Source organism: Xenopus laevis, chromosome 2L, assembly GCF_017654675.1.
Source record: "Xenopus laevis strain J_2021 chromosome 2L, Xenopus_laevis_v10.1, whole genome shotgun sequence".
Classification (NCBI taxonomy): domain Eukaryota; kingdom Metazoa; phylum Chordata; class Amphibia; order Anura; family Pipidae; genus Xenopus; species Xenopus laevis.
Genome location: NC_054373.1, coordinates 110,507,020 through 110,532,432, shown reverse-complemented (window position 1 = coordinate 110,532,432; position 25,413 = coordinate 110,507,020). Strand labels below are relative to the sequence as shown.

Genomic DNA, 25,413 nt, shown 5'->3' with positions numbered 1-25,413 from the left:
TTTGCTATTCATACTATTAACATGAGACTTTGTTCTAGATGTTACCCAGCAACAAATTATATTCACATACAATATGCAGAACTTCACAAACTACGTTTATTCACATAATAAACAAATGTATTTGTTTGGGTATGATATTCAGGAATTATTGATATTTTAATTGTATACTTTTCCCAGTATCAAACATTCACAGTTGTTTTTGCTGTACTTGCAGTTAGAAAAAAAAAATCTATTGTGTTCCCCTTAGTGTATTATTAAGGGGCAATGCATTAAAAGGCACATACAGTAGTTTGCATTTCTAGTTACCATGAAATAAGATGTTTGCTTTCAAAAAGATGCATGTAGATTGGTTGCTATTGGTTATTACACCTAACATGAACTATACAGCTTTTATTACATCACCCCCTTAGAGCATTTTATATTTAGCACATATTTTATTTCTTTCTGAAAAGTGGCCTTATCTGATATCACATAGTAATCAATAAGAACTCCAAAAAAAGAATGCTGTGTTATTTTTAGGACTGTAAGATAGCAGTGTGGATTATACAGAGCCCTAAGGTTTCATATTTTCATAAGTAATTGATACATGAATTCAAAATCTGAATCACTGCCATTACTTTATAAAATATATATATATAAGTTACAGTTGAAAAACGATATGCTCCATATATAGATGAAGCAGAGTTTATTAGTGAACCTGGTGCTCATAATCAGAATTAGTTAAGGGCGAATTTCTCCCGTTCCCGAGAAATTCGCGAAACGGCAAAAGATTTGTGAAACACAAATTTTTACGCCGGCGTCAAAATATTTTTGACACCGGTGACAATTCCAATGCTGGCGACAGTTCTGACGTCCATTAAAGTCAATGGGCGGCTAGAATTGTTGACGTCTTCGGAATTGTCGCCTGTGTCATAATTGTCACCGACGTCAATATTTTGATGCGAGCCAATTTTCACAGGCAAATTTTTTATTGGCAATTTTGCAAATTTATTCGCCAGTGGCGAAACGTGGGAGTTCACGCCTGGCAAATAAATGCGCCCATCACTAATCAGAATTTCAGGGTGAAACAGTTTCTATTCTCAAGATGCTTTTGCCTGCAGTATCCATATATCTACATTACATTTATTACATATCCTTAATAAACAAGTTATAACCAGCAATAAAAAATACAACAGGTAGAAAATACACATTTATTGTGTTATATAAAACAAGATGATCAAATGCTGACCTAAAACCTAACCTCTAGGAACGTTGTTTATACTTATACTATAGGTCCCACCATCACCACGAGGCCAAAACCGTTTCCTAATGGTTGTACATGGACCTATTGCTGTTTTCGAAATGATCTATAGTGTATCAAATGTTTCTTTAAATTCCTAACCTAGCTCATCATTATTGAGTAATTACCTAGAGCACTAGATGCTTTGATTCGAAGCATTTGATAAAGGGTTGTTATACTCAAAACATGTCGAGTCAATAAATGCACATTGCAGTTATTTTGCCTTTGGCCGTATCCTTTCCTATATACAATACTGAAGTTGATTCACAGCATGTATGTGTGTGTGTATGTGTATATATATATATATATATATATATATATATATATATATATATATATATATATATATATATATATATATATATACCCAGATATTTGTCTTGTGTTCTACAGGCAGTGACATTTTCACGTGGTGCATTATATAATGTTAATGGCTGGCAGCAGTAAATCTCCAATTTGCTTTCTCTGTAGGCACACGTATCATTTTACTAATGGAAGCTACAGGGTAGTAATTCAATATATTTCCACATTTATATAACAAGCTTTTAGTTTTAGATGAAAGTACACTAACAAAAATAAAGAGGTCACTGGTGTGGTACTGATATGTCACTTGACTTTGACATTTTTAGAACTAATAGAAGAAAACTACAGTATATGTAAGATGATTGAAAGCACACATCAAACTACATTACAATATAAAAAAGATTCTGTTTCCATGTTCTATTCTTCCACAGTAGGCAATAGTTGAATTGTCCATTTTCTTGTATCGAAAAGTTCTGAATGAACACACACAAATGCCATGTTCTGCTTCTGCTCCATAAGCGTATTAACATAAACATATAACAATGTTTTCATTGACTTTTTGTTTTTGTTAGTTTTCTGTTTATTTTATTACATAAAATAGTATATTTAGTATAACTGTAATATTTTACTTTTTTTTTAGTATTTGCAGCCGAGTTGAGCTCAAAGTAACTGATTTATTGTTTGCACAAAGAGTTTAGTGAGATGTTGTACAATCCCGTTAACTCCATAGATAAACAATGGCTAATGTGAACCTACTTAGCACACTATACAGTTCTTTTGTTCTCCTTTACACTCATAATTGACTTTCAAAGCACCACTGTCTATGGAGAATTACATGAAACACAAATGAGGAATGTAATAAATAGGATTTGCTAAAAATATTATTCACAATGTCAACGTTTCATTTGCATAAATCATTTTTTTTTTTTGCATGAATCATTTTGAATTGTGGATACTTAAGAAATCCAAATATTAGTAAATAAGCCCCTTATCTTCCCGAATTTTTTTTTTTTATATCTCAAAAAATTTGAGGTTAATAAGGAAAGGTATTTGGTGGTGCACTACCATATAACATGTAATTGACTAAAAAAACTTTTTGAGGTTTTAAAGATATTTGATTTTTTCGGATTGTTCAGCATTTTGTGGTTTTATAAATAGAGTTTAATTATGCTTTCAGAAAGCTCAAATACTGCAAAAATTCGAATATATGTTTTGTGAAGACATAGCAACTCAACAGCCAATAGAAAAAAAGATTGATTACAACTAGTGCATAATACTGCAAGAAGAATGCACGCACATCTTACTGAAAAAGTAATTTTCAGCACCTAGAATATACTTTTTTTCCCCTTAATTGGATAAGCCATGCTATAAAATAAATTGAGTTTAATGAAATCTGTGTATTTCTTAGCGTTTACAAGAGAATACAGTAAACATTCTCAATTAGTTGTTTAGTTTTTAGTTGTTTATTACAGACCTAGCTATAGTGTTAGTGTGGCTTCAGATATGACAGAATTCATATATTAAAGGCAATGTCATTTTTATACCATGAGAGACAAAGCAATTTTTTATGTTTATTGTTTCCTTGTTAATAAAAAATCAGTAAGATTATTTGCTCATTGAAAAAGCAAGCCTCTGTTATTCTTGTCTACTTAAATTAATTTAGAATGTTTTTATTAGGCTTTTTAATTTTGAAAACTTTTTAAATAATTATATTTAAAAACAATCTGCAATAGGCTGTTGATTAATCTCTAATTGTTTCTTATTTAAGTGAAAGAAGAACTGGAAGATATCACTAGGTAATTTGTAATGTAAGACAAGCAATATCGACAGCATCCTATTCCCATTGCTGCATTAAAAGAATTTAATATACATTTAAGCATGTTCATGCGTATGTCTGTTTTTGAAGAAAAAAAAGAACCAAACATTTTATACGGCCATTTATACATATAGGCATGGCATCTACAAAGAGCTTTTTCAAAAATATTAGGTATATGTTAGTGGCTGTGTTATTCACACATGCTTTCCTGTTGATCAAGTCCAACATATGGGTAACCTACTATTATATCTGGGGCAACATTCCATCTATTTCTTTCTCGGCTATGTGTGCAAAAAAAAATTCAGTTGTGGACACATTTCAAACTTGTCAAAAAAATGTATTGTGTACGCTGGCTTTCATAAATTTGCCCCACTATATTGGTTTGAAATGCCATAAAGCAACATAGCCAGTTAAATATAGAAATATTAGTAGGAATGTTTGAAGTAATGTTTCAGTGGCAGTTCAACAACCAGATTATAATGGATATTAAAATACTTATTGCATCTTCTCTTTCTGTGCCAAACAGAGCTTTTTAATCCTTCTACAGGAAACACTAGAAGCTGGCATTGACAGTATTTTCAGTACTACACGGATTGAAGAGAATACGTTCTTTATAACCAATATAAAACAAGACAAAACAAGCCAAATTGGCATAACATGACATTATAAATTATTTTATATGAGTTTGAAGGCTCTTTTGTAAAATGCCGAAGTAGTAACATTTTTACTACTACAACAAAATAGCATTTGACTGAAATCCTGTTATTTCAATAACATTTCAATTACTTCAACAAAATAATCATGAGGTGCCCAACCCCAAATAAAATTCTTCTCTTCTCCTCTTGCCCAAAAGAAGCAAATGAGCTAAACTAGTGAAGTAATATTTTTGTGAATTAAATTTTGCAGTTTATAAAAAGTGTATTTAATAATGGTGAGAGTCAGTGTTCAAGATTTGATACTGTAAATATGATTCTAAAAATCCCATGAATAGAAGTGAGTAAAATTCTCTGTGATGAGCAGTGGTGTAACTAGATGTTACCCACAGAGGTTGTCCTGTTTAGATGTTTAAAAGACAATAGTTGCTTATTTAGTTGTTATGGCATAGCCTTACGGGTTTCGTATCTTTACAGACACTTCTTAATCATGAGCCTATGATTAAGTGTCTGTAGAGATACGAAGTGCTTAAGTATATTACTAATATTACAGATGTTTAAAAGACAATAGTTGCTTATTCAGTTATTATGGTATAGCCTTACGTGTTTTGTATCTATACAGACACTTCTTAATCATGAGCCTATGATTAAGTATCTGTAGAGATATGAAATGCTTAAGTATATTACAGTACTTTGTGAAAAAATATCATATTAACGCCATATGTGCGGACACGCAATGGCTGCCAAGAGCATACTATGTATGTTCCTCTGCAGATGAGCATTTCTCTCTGCATTTACAGCTTCTGCTGTCTCTGCAGAGAGTCAGAAGGTATGAAAGCTACCTGAGCAACAAGGCTGGGGGACTGTCATGTCTGTCCTGCGACATGATAAGTGATGGACCAGCCTCCAAGCAGCAGGCATGATTGGATCTTATGTCTGCTGCTCTCCAGGCTTCCTTCTCCCACAGCTCTACCCATGCATTTGCTGCTGCACAATGTTTTGCACCAACAGACTTTCAGGACCCCTCCAGCAGGGACAGCGTTCCTCATGCTCCATAAACAGTAAGTGGCCTTTACTTACATACTTACACACACTGACATACACTTACATGCATGTACACACTTACACACACATTTAAGTGGATTGCTCTTTTTTATTTTTTATTTTGCACACTTTTGCACATGTATTCACACACACTTACAACTTTTAGAAGTGCACACACATGTATACAAAAAAACTCACAAATAAGTTTGTTTGTTTGTTTTACTTATTCATTTTATCCATCTGTCTTTTGTTTTTCACCTAAAAACTGTTTATTTTGGCAACATGACTGTTGGATCAGGTATTTTGACCACTAGCACTGTCAGACAAATTGCAAATTTTTAGGCATTTTCAGAAATGTCATAAAAACCATCATTTTAGCAAAGATATGCAGTTTAGTAATTTGGCGTAGAAAGACATCTTTACCCATTTTGGAATCGACAGAATGTGTACTATGCAAAAATATATGTTTTCAGGGGTCACTGTGCATATTTGTAGCTATTACCACACATAAAACTGGAGATGTGTTTATGAATTTGTGTAAATGTAAGCATGAAGGTCAATTTTGGGGACCATAATAGCCACATACTTAAGTAAACCTATACATATTGGACATCAAACTGTTCAGTGAACCCCTGGCATTCAACTTTCAGAAAGATTTGCGGTTTGGTACTTTGCAGTAGAAAAATGTCTTTACCCATTTTGGATTCAGGGGAATGTGTACTTTCCACAAATATATGACTTTTCATGGTCACTGCACTTTTTTGTAGCTTTAGCCACATAAATTGCAATAAATGTGTTGCTTTTGCAGTGGCTGAAATGAGGATGATAGATCATATGGGATGTCTTTATTTTGGGGGCCCTAGAGGCCACATACTTGGGTAAACCTATGCACATTGGGCATCAAACTGTTCAGTGGACCCTGGCCTCCATATTTAGGGTGGTTTGTCCTTTTATGCATCATATTTTTTATTAAACCAGTTTATTCTAGCAGTCGAAGAGTACAGAAAAAGAAGAGGGGGGGGGGGAATTACACACCAACATTGACAAAATGAGAATGTAGTATCAAAGTACAAATATATTGTAAGATACTTAGTTAAACCACATAACAGAGTTATGAAATTTCCAACTCATATGATAAGCATAGGAAGTGTAGGCGAGCTATAGAAATTGGTTACTCTATGTTAGTGTGTTTTATCTTGATACCTAATGATATGTGGGAGATAGGGTTCTAAACATTGGAAGCTTTGAGGTGATTTTCAGAAATTTCATAAAAATTGACAACTTTAGGAAAGCTTTGCGGTTTGGTACTTTGGAGTAAAAATACATAATTACCTATTTCGCAAAGAAAGGAGCAGGTCAGGGAAAACAAGCAGTAAGGGTTAACAGATGTCTGCAGGGAAGGACTGAGTGTGACATCACAAACACACCCACCGTTGTTCTGTAGCTTAGGCAGAAAGAGCCAGCGGCTGCAGACTCACATACTGGAGAGTCCTGGACAGGAAGTTGTAAGGGGGAGGGCTGATTACAGTTTTCAAGCTAATACAGACCTTTTTTGATCCAAAAGGTATTAAAATAAAAACTATTTCTTCTATTTTACCCTATTTTACATGGTTTGATACATTGTGAATAAGTATGCTATATGTCCCCTTTAAATAGAATCTATATGACCATTTTACTGATTACTATTTCTGTTGTTTGTGCCTTTGTTGCAAGCTGATTTTATTGTAGTGATGAAATAATATCACTGTGATGGGCTGTGCAAAATGATCCACCCCTCCATACTTTTAGAAAGTTTTCAGTTAAAGCTTTAATGTCATGTTCTCGTAGATTAGAATTCTGTAACAGTTCATTGATCTCAATAATGTATAACAGAATATCATTCAAGTCAGTATTTTAGATTTAAAAAAACCTAATAACTTTTGTTTGAAGTTTGAGTTTTGTAGAGAAATAAAAAATAATTGTTTAGTCCGCTAATGTTTTCATATGAAATAGTAAAAGAGTGAATCTGAAACTGCATGGAAATTTGTAACAGTTACATCTAGTTACGCCACTGCTTATCTTCTGTATAGATGCGTATGCCATAATGGCATCCATATTTGTGCATAATTATAAACAAAAATCTTAAAGGCAACAAAGAGACACATGTGGTTATTGAAAATATAGTTAGTAGTTCTCCACAATAGCCAGCCATGTGGTTTTATTTTTTGAAATGATATACAACAGTACCATATAGCAGGTTATGTGTCCCAAATCGTCTCAAGTAGGTGCTATTGAGAGACCATGGCCACACACTCCAGACATTATTTTATCAGCTGTGACAATTTATTGTTTCAATGCTAATCTGTGGAAAACTCCCAATCTTCTCAAACTCCCAATAGGAGAAGGGGCATGATGTCACAGCAATGTCCTTACATCTTAATGTGGAGCTTTATAAAGTGTCTATGCGAGATGTACATCCTACACCTTCACACCTACACCATGCCACTTAGCATGGAGAGGATGTTGTATCGTGCCACTTTACATGGAGGGGGTGTTGGACCATTTCACTTTGTGCACAGGGTCAAACTGGGCTGGCCCAGATCCGCACCCTGCGCCTCTTATCTCTTCCATGTGCAAGCGGGATGGGGAGGGCCGGAGGAGGCCCGGAGGAAGCAGCCCCAATGGGTCACGGCCCCCTCAGTCCAACTCTGGTTTTTGTGTGTAGGGTGTACTAGGCAGCACACACTGAGAGGGAGCACTCTGTGTGGGCACCCATGTAGCTTATTTATCCTAAAACTGCACACTAGAATGTAGACGTTACAATCATATAAGAAGTACAAATGCTTTCTCGTCCAGGCAGCTCACACAACTAAATAAGCAGAGGTGGGCAACAATTTAGGTTGATTTCAGGCATTATTTCAGCAAATATTTAATCACTATTTCCTCATTGTGTTTAGCAGGATGTTTTCAAGAAATTGTGGGAAGATTTGCTTTGTATAATGTTAGGGGATATCGGGTTTCTCGTGCAGAGAAGAGACAGTGAAACAAAAAATGCAGGGAAATTAGACTTTGTCTTTACTTTATTCAACTAAAAAACACATCAACAAAGTTATTTAGTCTTATGGCATAAAACTAAACAGCCTCTCTCACAAATGAAAGTATTGTAGTCATCCTGACTACCCCAGGGCCTCTCAGAAAGCCCAGGAAACAGGGAGAGGGCAAGGCACCTGCTGTATGGTAGTCCCCATGGCAGTGCACTGAAATTCAAATATATTAATGACGGAAATGAAAGCAGCCAATTAGGAGGCCGGGACTAGAAGTCAGCATGCATGCACACAGCTGAGGATGCATGACACCCTGAAGATTTATTTTATAGGGGGTCATGGTAGCTCATAATTAAACCACTGTTCAAAAGCAGAAACATCTACTGTATAGCCTAGACCTCAGATGCCAACAAATATGTCTGTTGTTGCTATAATAACTAAGCACTGATGACAACAATTTGACCTCTTACAGGAAAGTTATTTGAAGATATTGATGTGTGTATAATTGCTGCATTTAAAGGGATTCTGTCACGGGAAAACATGTTTTTTTTTTTAAAATGCATCAATTTTTCAAAACAGCAAATCACGGGGCTAGACATATTGTCAGTTTCCCAGGTGCCCTCAGTCATGTGACTTGTGCTCTGATAAACATCAGACAGGCTTTACTGCTGCACTGCAAGTTGGAGTGGTCACCCTTTCCCCTCCAGCAGCCAATCAACAGAACAGTGGGAAGGTAACCAATTAGCAACTCCCTAACACAAGATAACAGCTCCCTGGTAGATATGAGAATATTGGTCAATAGTAAAAATCCAACTGCGACTCCTCCACTTACACTGAGTAGGAGAGAAACAATAGCCTGTCTGACAGCAGTTCCATCATAAAGTGCAGACTCTTTGTGAAAGCACATGGCCAGGAAAAATGACCTGAGATGGCTGCCTACACACTAATATTACAACTAAAAAAATACACTTGTTGATTCAGGCATACAATTTTATATGATATAGTGAATTATTTGCAATGTAAACAGTGTAGTTTAGAAATAAAAACTACACCATAAAAATCATGACAGAATCCCTTTAAGGTTTGTCATAATAAGTGCATTGGACTAGTAAAACATCTTTTATATTTAATGCATAATTTATAATCTATATATTTTCATTTTAAAAAGCAGAGATTTTGCATGTCTAAATTATTAAGTATTATTTAAATGAGTCATAACTGCAGGTTTCAGGCATCAGCTTTCAAATTAAGCAGCTTCAAAGAGTTTTAGACACTGAGGGGGTTATTTATCAAAGTCCGAATGAAAACTCTAATTTTTCGAGATTTATTATATCCGAGGATGGAAAAAGTTAGAATCCTAAAATCAGACATCTCAGACCTACCAAGGTTGTATATAAGTCAATGGGAGAGGTCCCTATCCTATTTGGAATTTGCTGTAGTCTGCATTGGAATAAGCACACAAATCCAACTATTTCAGACTTTTTGGCCAAAAATCCGAAAAATTTGGTCTTTTCAGGAATAAACCCTGAAACCCTGATTCGGAGAAAAAAATCATATGATTTGTATTTTTACTCTATTCTTTTGTGTTTGTTCCCTGATCCTTTTGAGGTCTGGATGAAACTGAACTATTTTGTTGAGCAGAAGGCATGTGAAAGTACATACTGTGAAGCCACTGCTGACTTTGGCAACACATTTGAATTCATATTCAAAACATTTTTTTGTTTGCAGTATGACTTTAATAGTTGGTTCTTCGTTTAATCTCCCTGGAGATCCCATATGACAAGTTTGCTTAAAATACACAACATTCTCCACAAGCTCATAAAAAATGAATTAAACTTTTAACTGAGGGATGTGAAATTAGTTTCCCTGTAGATGTTTCTGAGCTACTACTTCCATCACTTTTTGCTGTTGGGGGTTGGGTGACCCAGATGACTGTAGTTGTAGGCAAAAATGAATGTTTTACAAATGGACTGTGAATGAATCTTTGCTCAGATAACTACATCAAACCCATTGAGTTTAAATGAATGAATGAAACCTGTGTGAAACTGAAAATATTTGAGCTTTGATTTAGACAAAGGTACTTTGGAATAGGGGTCTGCACATTGTAACCAAATTTTACCCCTTTAACAACAAAAGGCAAAAGTCACAATACTTGCCATGGAGCCAATCACAACAGGCTTTGCTTTGATGTTCATAGTAATAGCTGACTTGCCATGCAGACTATCAACAGTAGTCAAACTGGAGATGGTGCCCTTTATGTATGAATAGCCAAATCTGAACTTGTGAGAACTTGCAAAGTAAATCCTGGCGTTAACAGGCTCCAACGGAAGGTGTGCTAACCACAGTTAAACTATTTTTTAAATCTGTGCCCATGTTGGTCAAAGGTCTGGTAACTTACAAAAGGCAAAAAAAGGTACAGTTGTACAAACACATGGCAGCATAATAAAATCTATGAGCAAACATTTAAAGGATGTGTTACGAAATTTTGTCCTGGCTTGTGGTTGGCACCAAGCAGTTGTATTAAAGCAAACTAAGTAGCAGGTTTATGGTTACAGTTGCTTAACTTTTCATTAAAGTGTACTAATTTAAAACTGACTTTCAGGTGGTAAATATATGTACAGTAGAACCCCAGTTTTTCAGGGGACCAGAAAAAAAGGTGTAAAATCCAGGAAAATATAACATCAGAGATATGTGTTGTGCATAATATATAGGTGGGACCACAAAACAACAATGTTAAATGAGGGAAAACTTAAAATCAGGGTTGATGTTTCACTGTAATTACAAATTGATGCCAAAAGCACACATCCTGGTAACTTTCCTGGAACAGTCATTGTAGGGTTCACACTAGAAGAGGGTTCAGTTCAGTGAAGTCAGCATTGGCACACCAACAACCAGCATAGGCCCACTGTACACCAGGGATAGTGCTAGAAGCTATTTGAATAGGGCAAAGATCGGAAATATAGTCAGGGCACAAGCGATTCCCACTTCTTGTGCCACAAGAGTTAAAAGTCTCATTTACTCCATTTGTGGAAAATTAAGGCAGATACTGCTTCAAAAAAGAACATAAAAAAGACGAGGAGAAACTCTGGGACAGCTTGAAACAACCAGTGTGACTGGAGATTTTGATAATAAAAAATCTTAAGTAGTTCTTTCTACTGTGCAAGGAATGCAGTTGGTTTCAAAGCAAAGGTATCTCGGCATGTGACAAAGAAATGCAACGTTCCTGGGTAGTGTATTCTCAACAGGCAATGTTTTGTTTCACATATCTTTCATTTAAGACATTTTTCCAGTTTGAATCAACGTGTTAACGCAGAGGATGCAAATGGATTCTTTAAATTGCCTAGCTAGAACTACAAATTACACTTTTGTTCTGCGACTTCACAGTTTTGCATAACCCAGACATCGTCCACCATACGTTCAAACAAACTGGCAAACAATTCAAATGCATTATGATAATCTGGAATGATTCTAGCCACAGGTAAAAACAAACATCAGCTAATACACTGCAAAAACATCAATATAAGAATCTTCAGGTATCACAACAAGATATAACTATTCACATGCAGTAAATAATAAACATACTGTAGTAATGTATATAATGAGAGAGTTCCCTTTCAGTCTGCCTTTCCATAAAGTGCACAGTAATATCCTCTAGCTGCAAACCTTTTGCCCCCCAAAAATCCAGCCAACTGTTGTCCCCCATGATAGGGCTTAGGTTAACCCTTTCAGTGCAAGCAGAATTTCGCATTTCATTTGAACTCAGTGCCAGCCATTTTTTTTAACATTTTTGTATTCTCTCACTTTAAGAGCATTTCTTGGAGAATTTAAGTTTATATAGGAAAACTATAAATCATTTTTTCAGGAGAACCTGAGCTTTCTAAATAAGCTTGAATTATTGTGTATTTCTACTTCTGGAACAAAAAGTGGAGAGCTCTAAATTAAAAAAATATATATTTTTCATGATATAGGGATTTATATCAGAAAAATCTTTTATTTTATGAACAAAAATTCAAAAGCCTCATGTCTCTCAAACATGCCAATATCAGATATGCATAGTTTAATGTAGATTTCCGACTTCTATAGCTCAAAAACACCCAGCAGTAAATTACCAAATTTTCAAACCACTAGAATACAGTATACTTTAGATTCCAAAGCCAAAAATTCCTGAAACAATAGGTTTACCCAAGCAAACCATATATTTTTGAAAAGTACACATTCTGCTGAGTCCAAAATGATGTGCCTACTCTGCCTACCCCTAGTTCCTGCCCTGACCAAAGCATATCTGAACTTTCTATAAAAAAATTATACTTAAAAATCACCTCAAAACTTTCACTTTGCAAGTTCTTATCTCTCACATAGCATTAGGTACCAAGATACAACATGCTAAATATTAATGCCAAGGGTCCACTGAACAGTTCATGGCCACTGTGCATAGGATTACCAAAGTATCTGACGTTTTGTAAGTACACATTTATGCAAATCCAAAATGGGCAATACTGTCTTTCTACTTCAAACTACAATACTTTCCCAAAATTAGGAAATACCTGAAAATCACCACAAGCCTTCCAATGTCTATCATCTTATCTCCCACACAGCATTAGGTACCAAGAAAAACATTTTTTGAGCCAAAAAAAAAATACAAGTGTGTAAGTGTTTATGTATATGTACACTTAGCATATTGCTTATTAAGTGTGGTGTACAAGTATATGAGTGCTGAGAATGTGTAAAAGCCCCTCAATCCCCACAAAATGAATGTGTGTGTAAATGTGTCACTGTAGAATGTATGTGTTTGTACAAGTAAATGACACTACACACAAACAAGCAGGTGGGCAGGCTGTAGCTAAAATAGGACCGCTGCAGCACGAGGAACTGCGCCATCAGGCAAGGGGGTCCATTGGTGGGCAATCCTGGAGGAAGAGGAAGCACTTGTCACAGCAGACATGTAGTTGGCACGTGTCTGCTGCTCTTTAGAGGCTCCTGGTCGATTTTGCCCAAGGACATACTCATTCCCTGCTACTATTTGTTGACAAGGGGCTGGAGAATAAGGGGGAGGGGAGTCGAGTTCTATGGCATTTAGAGCATTTCATCCACAGAACATAGATTCTATGTTCTGTGGCACATAAAGGGTTAAACCATGAACCAACACATAAATATTCATGACACCCTAGCAAATCTGACCAGGGCCTGCCTTGTTCTGTGATGAAGTCGACTCATTAAAACTAAGCACTTTTCACTCACTGAATCCACCAACACCACTAGCTAACTTAAAACTTGTGTACCCAACTTATGACCAGCCTGCTACTCTTAAAGAGAAACTATACCCCTCAACATTGCAGGTTTCTATAAAATTATATAGCATAAACAGGCCATATGTAAGACACTTCTTCATATACTGTATATATAAAAATAGTATCTGCCATTGGATAATGTTAAATAGAAAACTAAGATTGAAAGTACTAAGAGCAACCTCCAGGAAGGGCAATATCATAACTGATATGTATATGACAATTGATAAAATTATTTAATAGGGTACTTATTAGGATATAAGCACAATGTCAATAGGATTGAGGGAGCAACTACCGTTCCATAGGCTTACTCTTGTAATAGACGTGTATGCCTGACTTCCAACAGGCTAAAACATACATAAAAACCTAGGAAACATGGGGCACCAAGAAGAGGCATTATATGAATAAAATTAAATTTTTAATGGTCTATAGTAAAAGCCATTAAGGCACAACAGCATAATAGGTCTTGGACCATGCGCTTTTATGCCTTTCGAGGCATCTCGCCACTTCCTCAGAAGCATTCACCTGGTCCACCTATCCCATGGATAAATATATCAACCCAAAACTCCACCCATAAAAACATTAACCCTTTGGAAAACATTCTACCAGGATTTCCAGAGATGTCGCAAGATGCCTAAATTGTAAGGCCAAAGACATAATATGCTCTTGTACTGTAATGGATTTTAATATAGGAGATTAACAGGAGATTAAAATGCATTGGGTAAGTATTCAATCTGAAAGTATAGTATACTTTAACCTAACAATAAATAGAACCAAACTGCTCCCACCAACAATAACTCCGCTACCCACATATGAACTAACTGGCTCCTCCTTTAAACTCTGGCTCTTATCTGTGGCTCACCATGACCTAGTTTATTAGCTTATGACAAATAAGTAAACAAAATGTATTTGTAGTGCATTCATATTATAAATACAACATACTTTTGATTATGCTTTACAAGAAACTGTATGGGGCAATAGCCCACCAAGAAGTCCTTGTTTCCTACCTGTATTTGTGGTACAGACATTCCTCTGGTTATTAATCGTATTACATTTTTTCCCTACAGCTTTGCCTTTAATAAGATGGAAGCTTAGAAGGCAACAAAAACAGGGTCAGCATACATGGGAACGACAAGGCAATAACATTTTAGATTCACTGCAGCTAGTCCTTTCAGAGAAAAAAAATGGGAGCAAAATGGTCTACCCAACCAATACTGTTTTTTTAAACCGATAAATATATAATAATATAATAAGCAGTACTAACCAGAAATGATTAACTGTTGTGCTGCATTTTTATTTTGAATTCACATACATTTGCCAGAAGTTTTCAATTTACTTTTTATTATCAAACTCTCCAGACTGTTTGGAGCTCATCCAGAGTTTTCTTTTATCTTTTGGACTGTTGATACCAAATCTCTTTGGTTCTTTAGTTCTTTGCAGATGGAAAAAAATAGATCGTTAACAAATAGAGAGCTTTCAAAGGGAAGCTAGGCCGAATAAAAAAACCCCAGTGGCATGGAATAGAACAGAGTTTTATCTCTTGCAGTTTTACTCACAAAGTACAGCAGAAACAAGAATGACATACAAAAATAAAATAAATATAAATGTAATGAAACTATATTCTATGATGAAAGCATCCCAATTTATTAGTAGATTTAAGCATGGAACTGGGTATTCACAGCAGTTCAATATGTTTAAAGGAATAGTTCAGTGTGAAAATAAAAACTGTGTAAATAGATAGGCTGTGCAAAATAAAAAATGTTTCTAATATAGTTAGTTAGCCAAAAATGTAATATATAAAGGCTGGAGTGAACAGATGTCTAATAAAACAGCCAGAATCCAACTTCCTGCTTTTCAGCTCTATAACTCTGAGCTAGTCAGCGACTTGAAGGGGGGGCCACATGGTACATTTCTGTTCAGTGAGTTTGCAATTGATCCTCAGCATTCAGCTCAGATTCAAAAGCAACAGATATGACCCATGTGGCTCCCCCTCAAGTCTCTGATTGGTCACTGCCTGGTAACCAGGGTAACCAGTCAGTGTAAACCAAGAGAGCTGAAAAGCAGGAAGTAGTGATCTGACTGACATGTTATACTTCAAATCACTCCAGCCTTTATACATTACATTTTTGGCTAACTAACTATATTAGAAACATTTTTTATTTTGCACAGCCTATCTATTTACCCAGTTTTTATTTTTACACTGAACAATTCCTTTAATGAGCAAGTGAAATCCACTCAGTTTTAGAGCTCAGTGTTTAGCCTCAACTCTAATACCCCACCACATTGCTGACCCCCAAAACTGAAGCAATGCAAGTTAATAGGCTTAAAGATTGTAAACGGTATATATCTGTATTTTTTTTACCTAGCAGTATATATTTGCTACATAGTTACATAGTTACATAGTTAAATTGGGTTGAAAAAAGACAAAGTCCATCAAGTTCAACCCCTCCAAATGAAAACCCAGCATCCATACACACACCCCTCCCTACTTTTAATTAAAATTCTATATACCCATACCTATACTAACTATAGAGTTTAGTATCACAAAAGCCTTTGATATTATGTCTGTCCAAAAAATCATCCAAGCCATTCTTAAAGGCATTAACTGAATCAGCCATCACAACATCACCCGGCAGTGCATTCCACAACCTCACTGTCCTGACTGTGAAGAACCCTCTACGTTGCTTCAAATGAAAGTTCTTTTCTTCTAGTCTAAAGGGGTGGCCTCTGGTACGGTGATCCACTTTATGGGTAAAAAGGTCCCCTGCCATTTGTCTATAATGTCCTCTAATGTACTTGTAAAGTGTAATCATGTCCCCTCGCAAGTGCCTTTTTTCCAGAGAAAACAACCCCAACCTTGACAGTCTACCCTCATAATTTAAGTCTTCCGTCCCTCTAACCAATTTAGTTGCACGTCTCTGCACTCTCTCCAGCTCATTTATATCCCTCTTAAGGACTGGAGTCCAAAACTGAACTGCATACTCCAGATGAGGCCTTACCAGGGACCTATAAAGAGGCATAATTATGTTTTCATCCCTTGAGTTAATGCCCTTTTTTATGCAAGACAGAACTTTATTTGCTTTAGTAGTCACAGAATGACACTGCCCAGAATTAGACAACGTGTTATCTACAAAGACCCCTAGATCCTTTTCATTTAAGGAAACTCCCAACACATTGCCATTTAGTGTATAACTTGCATTTATATTATTTTTGCCAAAGTGCATAACCTTGCATTTATCAACATTGAACCTCATTTTCCAGTTTGCTGCCCAGTTTTCCAGTTTAGACAGATCACTTTGCAAAGTGGCAGCATCCTGCATGGAACCTATAGTTCTGCACAATTTAGTATCATCTGCAAAAATAGAAACAGTACTTTCAATGCCCACCTCCAGGTCATTAATAAACAAGTTGAAAAGCAAGGGACCTAGTACAGAGCCCTGCGGTACTCCACTAACAACACTGGTCCAATTAGAAAATGTTCCATTTACCACCACTCTTTGTAGTCTATCTTTTAACCAGTTCTCTATCCAGGTACAAATACTATGTTCCAGGCCAACATTCCTTAATTTAACCAGTAACCTTTTGTGTGGCACTGTATCAAATGCTTTAGCAAAGTCTAAGTAAATCACATCCACTGCCATCCCAGAATCAAGGTCTCTACTTACATTCTCGTAAAAAGAAATTAAGTTAGTCTGGCAAGATCTATTACGCATAAAACCATGCTGGCACAAACTCATAGTATTATGATTTGCTATGAAGTCCAGTATCTTATCCTTTATTAACCCTTCGAAAAGCTTTCCTAATACTGACGTCAGACTAACTGGCCTATAGTTTTGAGGCTGAGAACGGGATCCTTTTTTGAATAGAGGCACCACATTAGCAATTCGCCAGTCTCTCGGCACAATGCCAGATCTCAATGAATCCTGAAAAATTAAGTAAAGAGGTTTGGCAATCACAGAGCTAAGCTCGCTAATTACCCTGGGATGAATACCATCTGGCCCTGGACCTTAACATGTTCAAGTTTCTTTTGAATTTCTTCATGTGTGAACCATGCATCATTAGTTGTATTACTAGAATTGGGAGTGTTAAGAAGGAAACCTTCACTTACTGGTTCCTCATTTGTGTAGACAGATGAAAAATACGAGTTCAGAATCTGCGCTTTTATTTTGTTTTCATCAACCAGCTGACCCCCCTCTGATAGTAAGGGGTCCCACTCCTTCCTGCTTCATTTTTTTACTATTAACATATTTAAAAAATAATTTTGGATTTTTTTTACTGCTTGCTGCAATATCCTTTTCTATAGCAATTTTAGCTTGCCTTATAGCTTCTTTGCATGATTTATTGGCCTCCTTGTACCTTATAAATGTTTCGGCTGTACCAGCTAACTTGAAAGCCTTAAAAGCATGTCTTTTCTTACCCACCTCAACACAAACGCATCTATTGAACCAAAAAGGTTTTGCTTTGCAACGACGTTCCTTGCTTACAAGTGGAATATACTGACAAGTATATTTATTAAGCAGCATTTTAAAGACTTCCCATTTTTGTTCTGTGTTTAACCCTGTGAAAAGCATTTCCCACTTAATATGTTGCAGAGATGCCCTTATACTGTCAAAGTTTGCACGTCTGAAATTTAGTGTTTTAGTAAACACAAACTGATAATTCACCCCACAAAAAATGTTAAAACATCTTAAATGAAAATATGGATGAAAAATGTTTTTATTAGTATGGTGCAGACCAAGTTAGTTCATATACTGTAGCACATGCTTCTTTTAAACCTTTAAGTGCCAGCAGAATTTCAGAATTTTTTTTTAACATTTTGTGCTCTCTCATTTTAAGGGCATTTCCTGGGGGGGGAGGGGTCGGTTTAGTTTACCTATGAAAACCATACACTGTTTTTTTTCCAGGACAACCTGAGTTTGGTATTTAGAGCTTTAATACCACTTTCACTTCGCAAGTTCATATCTCCCACAGAGGATTAGGTACCAAGAGAAAGCATCCTAAATATTGATGTCCATTGTACATACAGTAGGCATACCAAACTATCTGGTGTTTAGAGACCCCAATTTTTTTAAGTTCACTGCACATTTACTGCATTTTTGTGGGGTAAAAAACATAAAAATTTCATTCATTTTATATTTTAGAAAGTACACATTCAGTCGAATCCAGAATGGGTAACCGTGTCATTGTACTCCAAACTACTGAGTAGCAATGCTTTCCCAATATTGGCACTTGATGAAATAGCTGAAAATAGCCTCAAAGCTTTCCAATTTCTAGCATCTTATCTCCCACATAGCATTAGGTACCAAGAGAAAACACCAGATGTCTACTGAACACTTTAATGCCCAATATGCTTAGATTTATCAAACTATATGGCATACAGTATCACCCAAATGAAAATGTGCATATACATTTTCACGGCTGACACTCTGGCTGCAGCAATATAAGCACTGATGTGTGTATTATGGGCCATAAGACCCCTAACAGTACAGAGACCCTAGAAAACCATATACTTTATTTAAGTACAAATCCTGATGAAATCAAAATGTTTAAAGGGGAACTCCACACAAACATAACTTGAACTTTTTGAAAAGTAAACATAATTTCAAGCAACTTTGCAATATACATCAGTTAAAAAATATGAAGATTTTTCGTGATTTTTAATGGTTTGGAACAGTTATCTAAGCCTTTCCCCCTGCTCTCCTGCTGATCTGTCTGACTACTTTACTGAGTTAGCTGACTGCTGTTACTTTGTATCAACAGCCATCTGTCCTTAGCCTGCATCCTCCAAACCCCACAATTCCCTGCACACGTGATTTCAATAAGGAACAGAACATAATAGTGCAATGCAATGTGGGTTATGTAGTTCCTGCATGCTGTCTGTAAGCTGTGGAGAAGTTGTTACAATTTATAACATCAGTGTTTAGTCCCTCCTTACCTGCCAGGATTTCAAATGATGCAGAAAGAGAAAAACTATTAAACAAATGGATTTCAGCATAGAAAATGGCATTTATTCATACTATTTGAAGAAACAGGTGATGGGTATATTAGGGGTTTCTGTGTTATGTGGACCTCTTTATCAAATTTTGATTTGGAAGCTGGAATTCCCCTTTAAATATATATTTCTACTGCAAACTACCTAACTGCAAAGCTATGCTAAGCGTAGTGGTTTTTATGAAATTTCTTAAAATCGTCTCAATGCTTGCAATTTACCCAATTATATGCCCCACTTTTCTTAATGCACCAACATAACCCATCCTAAATATGAACACCTGGGGTCTGCTGAACAGTTTGCTACCCAATGTACATGTAACGACACCAAAATCTACCTTGTGCATATTTATTTGATGGCTTACATTTACCCTAATTTATAAACACACTGGCAGTTTTATGTGTTGCAAAAGCTACAAAAAAGTATGGTGACTGCTGGAAATCATATATTTTTGGAAAGTACGCATACTGATGAATCCAAAATGGGTAATTATGTCAAAGTACCAAATTGCAATGCTACGCAGCAGTTTCTAAAACATTTCTGAAAATCTCCTAAAATTATTGCAATTTGCCGAATTTATCTCACCCAATGTCTTACATACAATGGTAAACCACCCGATATATGAATGCTAAGGGTCTACTGAACAGTTTGATGCCCAATATACATATATATACCAAAGCAGCTGGGGTGTACAGACGCCAAATGAAAATAGTGCATATGAATTTTCTCGGCTGCCAATTTGCCTTCTGTGAACACCGACTGCGTATTATGTGCCATAAGACCCCCTAAAACTACAAAGATCCCTGAAAACCATATATTTTTGGAAAGTACACATTCTAACAAATCCAAAATGGGAAATTATGTCGTTCTACCCCAACTACCTGACTATGCCCACTACCTCATCTAACCAGTCCTCCACAGAATAAGCTCATCCCTGGCAAAGAGCCTTTAGCCAATTGAGAAATCAGCCCAGTTCTCCAAAGACCTCCTCCCTACACCAATATCTATTTTTTTTAAATTGTTATTGAGGACTTCCCCCCTCCTCTAACTTTGTCAATGTTACCTATGTTTACCAAGACTGCTGGGTCTTCCCCAGCCCCTCCCAATAACCTGTCCACTTGTTCCACCACATGACAAACCCTAGCACCAGGCAAGCAGCAGACAGTTCGGTATGAAGGGCCCTTGCGACATATTACCCTACCCACCTTTCTAATAATTAAATCCCCCTATAACTAAAACTTGCCTTTCCCGTATTAGAGATGCTGGCTCCCAGGGTGCTCTGAGAGTCAGACTGCTCCATACATGTCAGTTCAGAGCTGTGCTCCCCAGCATCTTCAGCCAAAATTGCAAATATGTTGCTTTGGATGAGCTGTGGACCAGCCCCCTATCCTTATGTCTCCTACTTCCCCTCTTTATTGTAACAAAACTTCCTCCCTCATTGGCCTCCACTGCCCCTTCTCCACCTCCCACTACACTGTCATCTGCCAGTGGTGCTGTGCAGCCTCCTTTCCTCCCCCACATTTGTTGCTGTCCTCAGTGCTGAAGTTCCCCCCTTAGAGTCTGCAGTTCATATTCCTAGATGAAAACCCACCTTATTGGGGTTCATATTTTTCTAATAAATAACCAAACATTCAAAGTTTTTTTAAAATTACAGTTTATTTGAAGAAGAAAACCCCTTTACACAAACACGCATTTTAATAAATAACCCCATTAGTTTCATGATGATTGAAAAATTTCTATTTAGCATACTACGCTGTATTTTCTGATGTGTGGACTTGAGTGGAGCTTATAGATTTTTGTATGATTTTTGACTGCTGCACAGGGTTATATTATTACAGGTTTGAAATCCATTATCTGGAAACCCATTATCTAGAAAGCTCCAAATTACAGAAAGGCCTGCTCCAATAGCCTCCATTTTATCCAAATAATCCAAAATTTTAAATTGATTTCCCTTTTCTCTGTTATAATAAAACAGTACCTTGTACTTGATCCAAACTAAGATATAATTAATCCCTATTAGAAACAAGCCTGTTTGGGTTTGTTTAATGATCATATCTTTAGTCTACTAGAAAATTATATAAAGATGCAAATTATAGAAATATCCGTTATCTGGTAAACCCCAGGTCCCAAGCATTATGGATAGCAGGTTCTATAATCATTATAGATACTATAATGAGCACTCTTGGCATCCAGGATAAAGGCTTGTTTAGTGATTGAGGATCATTATAAGTAAGGCAACCTCTTTAGAAATTTGTATTTAACCCATAGAAATTGTCTGCATAGAACAAAAGCAAAGTTATCAAAGGGATCCTGTCATCAGAAAACATGTTTTTTTTTCAAAAAGCAGCAGTTAATAGTGCCACTCCAGCAGAATTCTGCACTGAAATCCGTTTCTCAGATTTTTCATATTCAATTTTGAAATCTGACATGGGGCTAGACATTTTGTCAATTTCCCAGCTGCCCCCAGTCATGTGACTTGTGCCTGCACTTCAGGGGGTAAATTTATCAAAGAGTGAAGTTCCGCCACTAGAGTGAAATTCCGCAGCTCTCAATTCATTTCTATGGGATTTTGAAAGGCGTATTTATCAATGGGTGAAAGTGAAATTTCGCCCTTTGATAAATACGCCTTTAAAAACCCCATAGAATGGGAAGTGGCGGAATTTCACTCTAGTGGCGGAACTTCACTAAAAACTTCACTCATTGATAAATATATCCCAAGGAGAGAAGTGCTTTCTGGCAGTCTGCTGTTTTTCCATCTCAATGAAACTGAATGTGTCTCAGTGGGACATGGGTTTTTACTATTGAGACTTGTTCTTAGATCTACCAGGCAGCTGTTATCTTGTGTTAGGTAGCTGCTATCTGTTTGCCTTCCCATTGTTCTTTTGTTTGGCTGCTGGGGGGAAAAAGGGAGGAGGGTGATATCACTCCAACTTGCAGTACAGCAGTAAAGAGTGATTGAAGTTTATCAGAGCACAAGTCACATGACTTGGGGCAGCTGGGAAATTGACAATATGTCTAGCCCCATGACAGATTTAAAAATTGAATATAAAAAAAAAATCTGTTTTCTCTTTTGAGAAATGGATTTCAGTGCAGAATTCTGCTCGAGCAGCACTATTAACTGATTCATTTTGAAATTTTTTTCCCATGACATTATCCCTTTAAACAAAACCACTTCATAGTGATAAGCAGAACAACCATTAGAAACTTATCTGGGCCTTTGTGGCAATGAGCAAACAAAGAACACATGGCCCTCTTTGAAATATTAGAACTCATTTATGAAGTGCAGAGCAGGGTACTACCCTTACACCTTGTATCAACCTGAGATGCAGAGCTCAGCCATGCTCAACATGCATGAGTGCAAATTTGCTCCTCTTAGTGTTCGTGCAAATTAATCTGGGACATAAATAAACAAGCCGTACTGAACCCTAAAACCTACATTTTGTTTTAATAGTCCTGGGAATAACATAACCCAGTACAGACGTGCCCCTCTGAACACCCACTTTGTGTTAGCAGCTGCACATTTAATATTGACATGTGATATTGATATGTGTTCCATTGTAAGATTTCAATCAGTCAAATTGCAGTTCCAGAAAATGTTAGACCATCATACAAATATTATTGGGGAAGTAATATGGAATTTTTGCAAACTGGCTGGATCATTACGCAGTGTATAAACCACTTCAAAGTGTCAAATTGTGCATCCCCTCTTCACCCCTAGATCAGACAGATGGAGGCCACTGATGTGCGTTAGATGAATAAATTGTTTTATGGTCTTGCACAAGCAGATCTGTCATTGCAAAACTACATATAACTACCTGGGATATAAATTATCATAGAAATGAATTTCACTTTTTTTTTTTGCTTTTAAATTGATGGGAGTTAAATATAATATTTTCACTTGTTTCCATGAAAATCTATAAAATATTGCCTTAAAATATTTGTATTCCCTACTTTGAAATTCGACTGACACCCAACAGGTTAACTGTTCTAATTTCTTAGAAAAAACAGTTGTTAATAGTAAACAGCCTGAAACAAGGTAATCGCGGAAGATAATACCAGTCAGTGTAATTCAACAACATGTCTGTAATGAGAGCTCATTGGGAATGCAGTACTGGTTCTTCAAGCATTAGGCATTCTCCTCATGTTTCACATAAATGCATGCTGTCCTCATGAGAGGATAGGCAGTGCATTTGCTCTGCTTCATTCATACTGAATGTAAGGAAAAGGAAAAAATCAGCAAATACTCAGCAGCAGCCTAGGGTATTGTGGAGTCAGAGAAAAGGTTAAGTCCTTTTGCATCTTCTTTTCATTGGATGCTGTGATCTGGGGGTGTACTTGGTATAGTTCTTGCTGGGATTATGGACTGCAGCAAAGCGTGCTGTACCTGACAGGAACAAGAATAATAATTGAAGGAGCTGGACTGGAGTTTCCATCATTGCATCAAATTCCTTCACTTGTTGTATACTGCTCGGGCTGGTAGAATATTTCTAAAAGATGCTGTAGAAAATATATTCATTGGAATCCATTGGCAGCATTTTAGTATTGGTGGCAAGAGAAGCAATGCCATTTCCAGTCATTTGCACTTTCCTGCCGTGTTAAAATATCTGAAGACTGGTTTCCACAACTGTACTATGTGCATGAGCAGCAGCCAGAGAATTATTTAAGAGAAGTGGGAGTTAGGAGATGATTGCAAATTAACTTGTTTATCCACAGTGAATTCTATGGTATCAGCACAGTTTGGAGGCAGCTGACGTTACTAAGTGAGACACAGACACCTTTTTGGCTGTGACAGTACTAAGAGATAACAACCACTTATAAACAGCAAGAAGAAAAGGTAAGGCAAAAATATTAACCAGCTGTTTAATAATGCTTAGCTTTGTAAATATATTGGAGGCAGACTTGGCAATACAGAAGTATATACCATTGAACCTCAGTTATGGAATATCTCTGATATATATATATATATATATATATATATATATATATATATATATATATATATATATATATATATATATGTATATATTATACTACTGAAAATAAGTATATAGAGGTAGGTAACTGTTGTGCAAGGATATACTACTGGATATTATGAATGCATTGTTTGTTGCCTATCCTCTGTCCTTTCAAAGTGAGCAAATAATATAATTCAATAGATGGCTTAAAGGAAATAAATGATAGTAGGTGATAGATCTCTTATAACTGTACTTATTTGTGCGTAAAAGAGTTTAATTTGGTGACTATAAAGTATTATGTAAACCATTGGCACTACCAGTATTGTTTTTTTAGGACTCAACTTTATGAGAACTGTAAATCAATCGCAATCGCACTGCTGGAAAATAGAATTAGTTAACTCATACAGATTGCATCTAGTCTGATGAAATGAAGAATAATTGACAGGGTGTCAGGCAGACTTTACGGGTCATTGCTTTTGTTTTTCTTGCATGACCACTATTTATGTGATTGATATTTGTCACAGTATAGTATTTGATTTTCTGCTAGCAAAAGCATATACATATAGCGATAGTGTTTTGAATTAGGTGTTGTTAAGAAGCAGCTGGTATTTCAATTGAATAAAACATTCTTATTTACTATGACATTTCTCTTACTTTCACACTCTTTATTTATACATACTGTACATAGTACATTACTTATATTTCTATATTTTATATATAACAAGGAATCAGCAAGCACAGATACAGATGTTTTATGATAAATGAATATTCACGATGTACCATCAACACTGCAAGTAGATTTTCCAAATAACTCTATATTTATACAATACTTTATAAGTAATCACCTTTCAACAACTACCCTTTTACCCTTCAATCATACCATCTTACAATTGAAAAAGCCTATACATAGGAGAGGACCTTTTATAATTGTGTTTTATAATTTACCATTTCAAGAAATACCTTTCTTCACATATCCAAGTCACACAAAAACTATCACTACTGTATATCACACAAGTAATGAACTGTGTGTCTTTGTAAACTGTTGATGAAGGATCAAGGTACAAGA

At 36.1% G+C, this 25,413-nt stretch overlaps 1 protein-coding gene across 3 annotated transcripts in view; it reads left to right on the top strand.

Moving 5' to 3' along the window:
• frmpd4.L (FERM and PDZ domain containing 4 L homeolog) overlaps nt 1–25,413 on the top strand; it is a 206,271-nt gene that overhangs the window by 43,717 nt on the left and 137,141 nt on the right. The window contains exon 1 of one of the 3 annotated variants that reach the window (XM_041582351.1): nt 23,642–24,226. The exons of the other annotated variants lie outside the window; for them this stretch is intronic. The gene's annotated coding sequence lies outside the window, so the exon portion shown is untranslated. Of the gene's footprint in view, nt 1–23,641; nt 24,227–25,413 lie in introns of those variants that run through there. 3 annotated transcript variants of the gene reach the window in all.